Here is a 9,346-nt window from a genome sequence, read left to right as displayed (position 1 = left end):
GAAGAAAAACTACTGAAACTATACAAGCACTACAGTCAGATTACACAAAAGTACTGATGCAAGCAGTACAGTACACAAAACTTGCAAACTTACAAGCACTACTGCAACTTAATTAAGCTACTGGAGTAAGTGAATCAACTACACTTAATTAAGCTACTGGAGTAAGTAACTCCATGGAGTACTCACTGGAGTACAACTAAATGTTCAGGAGTACTTCTCTAGCATAAGCAACTGCTGACAACTTTCATACTCCAATGAGAAGAGTACTTGTACTCATAGCAGTTCAAAAGTGCAACTACTCTTCTGTGAAATTCAATGCATCTACTGCAAATAAAATTCAGTAAATTTCCACCCAGCAACTAGATAGGATGGCCATGAAATTCAGTGCATCTACTTCAACTACTCTTCAAGTATATGAATACTGTGAACCTAACAAGTTTTCCAGAAACATAAGTATTAGGGTGATAACTAGTATATCAATTTCGTTGTGATAATTGTACCCTAAACACCTCAAAAACTCTATTATTGTGTTGGTCACTATTACCTGGAGAGCAGGGTAGGTAACTAGATCGATTTCATGGTGATAACTATACACTTAGCATCTGGGTAACTGAATCAGTACTACCTAGGGAGTAAGGTAACTAGTGGAGGAGAGGACAGTTGATAATCCGTGCGAATCAATCAAAAATTCAAAATACAGTCTTTTTAGGCAGCAGTAACATTCGAAATAGAGGAGAGGAGTAGAGGAGGGAGGGAGGGAGCATTTACATTCGTTGACGAGGCGGTGGTTGGCGTCGCGTCGGAGATGCAGACCGTAGAAGGAGGAGGACGCCGGTCATGGTCGTGGGCCCGCCTCGTGGCGTTGCATGGGCCGTCGAGGGAGATGAGAGACAGAGCGGGCATTCGTTGTCAGCCGTCGATGGACTGCGAGTAGCCCTGCCGAAGTCTCCACCTCCGGGCTCCGCTTCCTCGTCACGGCGGCGGAACAAGGTGCAGCTGCCGATGGGGTGGGGTGGGGCGGCTGCGGCGAATGGGGTTGGGGCGCGACGCGGCCTAGCCTAACCTAGGTTGGAGCGGGGGAGGGTGCGGGGGGTCGTCGGCGGCGGTGGAGCGGGGAGGGTGCGGGGGGTCGTCGGCGACGGTGGAGCGGGGGAGGGTGCGAGGGGTCGTCGGTGGCGAGGGAGATCGAGATGGAGGGGGATCTGGCGCAGGGGGGCGAGGGGGAAAGGGATAGAGGGGGGAAGGATAGCAAGGCGCACCTCCCAGGGGTGCGCCATAAGTACATCCATAGCAATGGCGCACCAGCGAGGGGTGCACCATAAGTAACTTTTTTTTATTATTTTTAGTTGCGTCTAATAATTTTTTTAAAATGACGATGAAATTTGAAAACATTTATGAATGTGAAAAAATATCATCAAATTTGTTATTTGAAAATATTTATGAATATGAAAAAATATCATCAAATTTGTTATTTGAAAATATCATCAAATTTGTTATTTGAAAATATTTGAGAAAATATCATAAAAATTGGTATACCAATGGCGCACCTTCTCGGTGCGCCATTAGTAACTTTTTTTAGTTGCATCTAATAATTTTTTAGAAAATGACAATCAAATTTGAAAACATTTATGAATGTGAAAAAATATCATCAAATTTGTTATTTCAAAATATTTATGAATATGAAAAAATATCATCAAATTTGTTATTTAAAAATGTCATCAATTTTTTTTGGATTTTTAGTTGCATTCATTTGGGAATTGGTAAAACATTTATGAATATGAAAAAATATCATCAAATTCGAAAAAATATTCATGAATTCAAAAAGTGCCCATGAAATTTAAAAATATTCATGAGTTCAAAAAATATTAACAAATTCAATACTTTTTGTGAGTTAGAAATTCAATACCATAATAAACATAAATAAATATTCATGAGGACTAGAACAGAAGAAATATCATTTCAAAATGTCGAAATACAATCGAGAAATGAAGACTACAATTTAAATACAATCGATCTTAGCTAGCTATCTTTTCACAATCTTCTTGCCCTTCTTTTTCGCAAATGGAGTTCTTCTGTTGAACGGACGTCCTTTAGGTAGGGTGGTCCTGCTTCTTCTTGTGGTGTATGGCACTTCATCGTCGTCGTCATGTTCCATCTTCGGGTCGCCGTACTTGTTGAAGTCTTGCTCATTGGCGACTCCATCCATTCCGATGATCTTCCTTTTGCCTCTCCTCACGACAACACGACTGGGCTTTGACGGGTCGGTAATGAAGAAGCATTGGTCCACTTGGGAAGCCAGTACCCATGGCTCATTTTTCGCGGTGACGTTTGCGCCCGCGGTCTTGGATTTGGCTTCGGTATAACCACGGTGGTGAAATACCGGTCTTCTTTTAGGACGCTCTTGGCCCATCTGACACGGAACATCGGGACCTTCTCTCCAGCGTAGCTCAGCTCCCAGATCTCCTCGATCCTTCCGTAGTATCTGTCCTTGTCGTTACCGGTGTAGGATTCCATTGTTACCCCGGAGTTCTGATAACCATCGCTCTTCATGTCCTTTCCCTTGGTGTAGAATGTGTAGCCGTTGATATCGTACGCCTCATAGGTCATCAGGTTGTGCTCGGCGCCCTGTGACAAGGCGAATATGAGTTTTTCTTCTGCGGAAGAATCCTCATGTAAAGGGTACGACAGAAGCTTCTCCTTGAACCAACGCGTGAAACATGAGTTGTGCTCTTTGATTATATCTCCGTCCGTCCTCTGTTGGCCTCGGTCATTGTACGTCTTCTCAATAAAGGTTTTGTGCTCTACGACCCAAGGATCGACCACGTCTATGTGTTGTAGCGCGACTAGGTTTGCTCTTTCAAAGTCGGCGAGTTGACCCTCGAAGTCGACATGCATTTCGCGGCGACCATCGCGGTGACCCCATCCAGCGAGCCTGCCGAGGTGCCTGTTGATGGGCAGACCAACGGGGTTCTCGATGCCTAGATAATTTGTGTAGTAGGAGATGCACTCTTCGGTCAGAAAGCCCCTGGCTATGCTTCCCTCTGGACGTGACATGTTGCGAATGTATCCTTTGATGACACCATTCATCCTTTCGAACGGCATCATGCTGTGCAGGAACGTCGGCCCGAGTTGGATGATATCCTCCATGATATGGACCAGCAGATGCACCATATCATCGAAGAATGCGGGCAGGAAGTACATCTCAAGCTCGCATAGTATCACCACGATCTCTTCCTGTAGCCTTCTGAGTTGCCTCACGCCAACCGAATTCCGAGAGATGACGTCGAAAAAGTTGCATAGGCCAAATAGCGTGTCACGGACGTGCGCGTCCATGATCCCACGGATTGCAACTGGAAGTATCTGCGTCATCAGCACGTGACAGTCATGAGACTTCATCCTGCTGAACTTCAGCTTCGCTGAGTCTAGGTATCTGCTTATCTTCCCCGCGTAACTGTAAGGAAGTTTTACTCCTACGAGGCAGGTGAAAAACTGCTCGATCCCCTCCTGACTTAGAGTGAAGCACGCGGGAGGGTAGTCATTTCCGGTCTTCTTGGCCTTTTTGCCTTTGCGACGACTTTCCGTGTTCTGCTTCGCCTCACCATCATCATCATTAGCGTGAAGCTCCTCCCTGATGCCCATTGATTTCAAGTTTGCCGTTGCTTTTGGCCCATCTTTGGTCCTCTCTGGCATGTTGAGCAGGGTACCAAGCAGACTCTCGCACACGTTCTTCGTGATATGCATGACATCAAGGCTGTGAGGCACACGGTGGATCTTCCAGTACGGCAAGTCCTAGAAAACAGACCTCGTTTTCCATACCTTCAGCAGCGGCTCTGGCGCCTTTCGCTTCTTTCCCGGCAGTGGGCAATCTTTCCAATTTTTCAACAGCTCGTCTATTTCCTCGCCGCTCCTCGTATGCGGGTGTCTTCGGGGTTCGGTTTCACCATTGAACAGATCCTTGCGTTTTCTCCATGAGTCATCGTCGTGAAGCCACCTTTGATGTCCCATGAACACGGTTTTCGAAGACCCAGGATCTCTATCTAGCTGGCGATACATTGTGTCATCCATGCACCTGACGCATCCAGAAAATCCGTGGACCACCTGCCCCGCGAGATATTCGTAACCGAGATAGTCGTGCACCGTCGTGAGCAGTGCGGCTCTCATAGGGAAATATTCTTTCTTTGCGGCGTCCCACGTATTGGCTGGCGTTTTCCACAGCATGTCTAGCTCCTCTTTCAGCAGCCCCAGATACAGATTGATGGTGTTCCCTGGTTGTTTCGGCCCTTCAATTAGCATACTCATGTGAAAGTACTTCCTCTTCATGCACAACCAGGGGGGAAGGTTGTACATCCACACAAACACAGGCCAGGTGCTATGTGTGCTTCTCTGGCTGCCAAACGGATTGACTCCATCGGTGCTCGCGCCCAGCACGATGTTCCTTGGATCGTCCCCAAATTCTGGGTGTTCGAAGTTCAACGCTTGCCACTGGCTCGCATCCTTAGGGTGACTCAGCATCTTGTCTTTTTTATTTATCTCTGGATCATTTCCGTCATCTTCTCGCTTCTTCTCCTCCCTATCCGCGTGCCAACGCAGGAGCTTTGCTAGCTTAGGGTCCACGAAATACCGCTGCAGACGAGGAGTGATCGGAAAGTACCACACCACTTTTCGAGGAGGTTTCTTCCTCTTCTTGTATCGAGTGACGCCGCACACCGGACATATGGTAGACTCCGCGTGCTCGTCCCGATAAATGATGCAATTGTTCATGCACACATGGTATTTCACGTGCGGTAAATCCAGAGGACACATGATTTTCTTCGCCTCCTCGAAACTGGTCGGGCAGTTGTTCCCCTTGGGAAGACGTTCGTGCCAGAATGACATGTTCTCGTCGAAGCATGCGTCGGTCATTTTGTGTTTTACCTTCATCTCCAGAGCCATGAGCGTTACTTTCAGGCGGGTATCCTCGGGCCTGCATCCTTCATACAATGGAGTAACCGCGTCTATCTCCAGTTGATCCAGCTTGGCTTTCTCTCGGGCGGCAGCTATTGCGTTATCCGTCTGCTTGAGAAGCAGCTCTTGAATATGAGGGTCCTCCACCCAGCCCATCGATGGTCCATCGTCGTCTGCTTCGGCATCTTCATCTTCATGATCATGACCTTCGTCTTGATCTTCCTCATCATCATGTCCGACATCTTCTACATGATGACTGTGTACTGCATCACCGTCGTGATCATGTCCTGGAGATTCTTCGTCTTCTCACCCGCCCTCGCCGCGGTGGTTGTCTTGCTGCCCTTCCTCATTTCTTGCCCGGCCCCCATGGACGACTTCATAGTCATCTTCATCACCTTGCCACCGATAGCCAGCCATGAAACCACGCAAGAGCAGGTGGTCCCGCACCTGTCCGGAATCCGGGTCCGTAATAAGGCTCTTCAGCTTGCATCTTCAACACGGACATCTTATCTCCGCCTCGTTCTTTTGAAGCATCTCGGCCTTCGCGGAGCTCAAAAACCTATTCACGATGCCTTCGGTCATCGTGCGGACCATGGTCGCCTGCAGGGTAGAGCAAAACGATATTTTAGAACCAAGAAAAAATTTGGCATGACTTTGCCTAAAAATAGGACCCAAAAGAAAGCATAGTGCCAAAATTCTCGCCGAAACGGAAATGAATCAACATTTCGGCAAAATATTGGAAACTATCGCATTTCAAATACCGGTACCTGCAAACACAAACATATGCAACACCACAAACATATGAAACACCACAAACATACGTAGATCTAGGCCATAAAAAGTGCATGTGCACGTTGTTGGAGGGAGAAAAAAAATAGATCTACAACATAAAGAAAGCTTTCACCTTACTTACCTATCAAAAATAGGTAATTTAACCACTTAATTTGGGTGAATCTATGGTGCAAATGAGGTGAGGAGGAGGAGGCAGCCGAGACAAGCTTGAAGGAGGAGGTGGAGAGAATGAAGTGGGGAAAGTGAGTGTGGTAGGTGGCTGTCCAAAATATCTAGCTGCTCTCAGGTTACCAATGGCGCAGCACATAATAATGCGCCATTAGTAACCCTGGTTACTAATGGCGCACCTGTTACGTGGTGCGCCATTATTAGTTTTGCAAAAAAAAAAATTGTTAGTAGTGTCGCACCTTGGCTGTGGTACGCCATTACTAGTTTTGAAAAAAAAATAAAAAAAATGTTAGTACTGGCGCACAGAGTGTGTGGTGCGCCATTACTAGTTAAAACTAGTAATGGCGCACTGTGCCCTGGTGCGCCATTAATAGTTTTGGAAAATTAAAAAAAATTGTTAGTAATGGCGCACCGTGTGTGTGGTGCGCCATTACTAATGAGGACACTAATGGCGCACCTCTATCTGCTGCGCCACTGCTATATAGCAGTGTGATACGTCTCCAACGTATCTATAATTTTTGATTGCTTCATGCTATATTATCTTCTGTTTTGGACATTATTGGGCTTTATTATTCACTTTTATATTATTTTTGGGACTAACCTATTAACCGGAGGCCCAGCCCAGAATTGCTGTTTTTTTGCCTATTTCAGAGTTTCGCAGAAAAAGAATTTCAAACGGAGTCCAAACGGAATGAAACCTTCGGGAACGTGATTTTCGGAACGAACATGATCCAGAAAGCCACGAGGAAGCCACGAGGTAGGGGGCGCGCCTACCCCCCGGGCGCGCCCTCCACCCTCGTGGGCCCCACGTTGCTCCACCGACGTACTCCTTCCTCCTATATATACCTACGTACCCCCAAACGATCAGATACGGAGCCAAAAACCTAATTCCACCGCCGCAACCTTCTGTACCTACGAGATCCCATCTTGGGGCCTGTTCCGGAGCTCCGCCGGAGGGGGCATCAATCACCGAGGGCTTCTACATCAACACCATAGCCTCTCCGATGAAGTGTGAGTAGTTTACCTCAGACCTTCGGGTCCATAGTTATTAGCTAGATGGCTTCTTCTCTCTTTTTGGATCTCAATACAATGTTCTCCCCCTCTCTTGTGGAGACCTATTCGATGTAATCTTCTTTTGCGGTATGTTTGTTGAGACCGATGAATTGTGGGTTTATGATCAAGTTTATCTATGAACAATATTTGAATCTTCTGAATTCTTTTATGTATGATTAGTTATCTTTGAGTCTCTTCGAATTATCAGTTTGGTTTGGCCTACTAGATTGATCTTTCTTGCAATGGAAGAAGTGCTTAGCTTTGGGTTCAATCTTGCGGTGTCCTTTCCCAGTGACAGTAGGGGCAGCAAGGCACGTATTGTATTGTTGCCATCGAGGATAACAAGATGGGTTTTTTATCATATTGCATGAATTTATCCCTCTACATCATGTCATCTTGCTTAACGCGTTACTCTGTTCTTATGAACTTAATACTCTAGATGCATGCTGGATAGCGGTCGATGTGTGGAGTAATAGTAGTAGATGCTGGATAGCAGTAGTGATGCCTATATACATGATCATACCTAGATATTCTCATAACTATGCTCAATTCTGTCAATTGCTCAACAGTAATTTGTTCACCCACCGTAAAATACTTATGCTCTTGAGAGAAGCCACTAGTGAAACCTATGGCCCCCGGGTCTATCTTCCATCATATTAATCTTCCAACACTTAGCTATTTCCGTTGCCTTTTATTTTGTTTACTTTACTTTGCATCTTTATCATAAAAATACCAAAAATATTATCCTATCATATCTATCAGATCTCACTCTCGTAAGTGACCGTGTAGGGATTGACAACCCCTTATCGCATTGGTTGCGAGGATTTATTTGTTTGTGTAAGTGCGAGGGACTCGCGCGTAGCCTCCTACTGGATTGATACCTTGGTTCTCAAAAACTGAGGGAAATACTTACGCTACTTTGCTGCATCACCCTTTCCTCTTCAAGGGAAACCAACGCAGTGCTCAAGAGGTAGCACAGTGGCGCACCACATACATGGTGCGCCATTAATGTCCATATTAGCTATAGCCCTTTTCCTAGTAGTTTTCCCTTATGGATAGGACCACATGTGTCTTTCATGCTCGCCTTATATTCCACATCAAGAGTACTAATAAGATTGACAACAAAAACTATCATGTCTCTTATGCTTTAGAGAAGTAGCAAAATTCCTCCATGAAGGAGGAAGCTTGACAATGATGCCTCCCAATGAACTTGTCTGGTAACAAACAGTTGAAATGCTCAAGTTCCTTAGTGGGTGATTGAATCTCATGAGCCTACTCAACCACGGAGCGGTCATCATTCATATTTTAGTCATGATATTGCTCCATGACATACAACTCACTTCATGTGTCTGAGACCCAAAACTTGGCCTCAAGCACATCCCACATATCATTGTCGACCATGATGGTCATAAAGGGACCGACAATCTTATCACCAAGAACACTCATAATAGAACCTCTAAATAGGGTGTGTGTAGCCCGAAAAGCTTGGTCTTGTTCAGAAGTAAGATCTCCCTCTTGCTTTCCCTTAGAGGTGTGAAAACCGTTCATGGTGGTAAGCCAGAGAACTCTCCTCGTAAGCCACCTCTTATAGTTCACACCTTCAAACAAAGTAGGGTTGAGATTCGCAACAAATGCAATTGGAGAAAATTTCATACACATATAAGGGTGTTGGGATTGTTGAATAATTGAGCAATTTTGGATTAAGTATAATCCAAAATGACAGTAGATAAAACATGATTAACATAATAGAGATGATAACCGAATCAAGCAATAGATTGTTGAAATTAGGCATGCAATCGGGAACAAAAGGGACATGCATCATATCCATACCGATTGCTACTGGTAGTATACCAAAAGAAAACCCTAACCTGAGGATAAGAAACGTACGATGCAACGGAATAAGAAGCATTTGCAGTCGCAACACCATCACCAAGCGTCATGTTGTGGAGGAGATGGGTTCGATGCTGGGGAAGAAGCAGTCGTTGGGGAACATGTCGTAGGTAGCCACAATGAAGAAGATCCAACAGTCATGCGGGAGCGCTCCCCCTCTCCCTTACGGGATCACAAGAGGTAGGGCTTTAGAGTCCTGCTGTCTTATTCCTCGGTACACGCCGAGAAGCAAGATGGGAAAGCGGTAGGTGGCGCAAAGCTTGGGAACTAGAAAGCAAGCGCATAGGAGATGAGATGTGTCTCGTCTGGAAAGACGAGCGACCTCTTATAGGCGAGACGAGTTACAACCAAGTTCTCGGTAGTGAAAGAAAAACAAACGCCCCCTACAAAGAGGAAGAGAAATAGTGTGCGAGGGCTGTTCAGATTCGTCTCCCACTAGAGGAAAAAAATTCAACGTCTTTTTCTTGCGTGAAAAAAATAAGGCGCCCCACACACGTGG

This window comes from Triticum aestivum, chromosome 2D (assembly GCF_018294505.1).
Source record: "Triticum aestivum cultivar Chinese Spring chromosome 2D, IWGSC CS RefSeq v2.1, whole genome shotgun sequence".
Taxonomy (NCBI): domain Eukaryota; kingdom Viridiplantae; phylum Streptophyta; class Magnoliopsida; order Poales; family Poaceae; genus Triticum; species Triticum aestivum.
The sequence above is the reverse complement of the archived record's forward strand: the minus strand, read 5'-3'. Positions refer to the sequence as shown.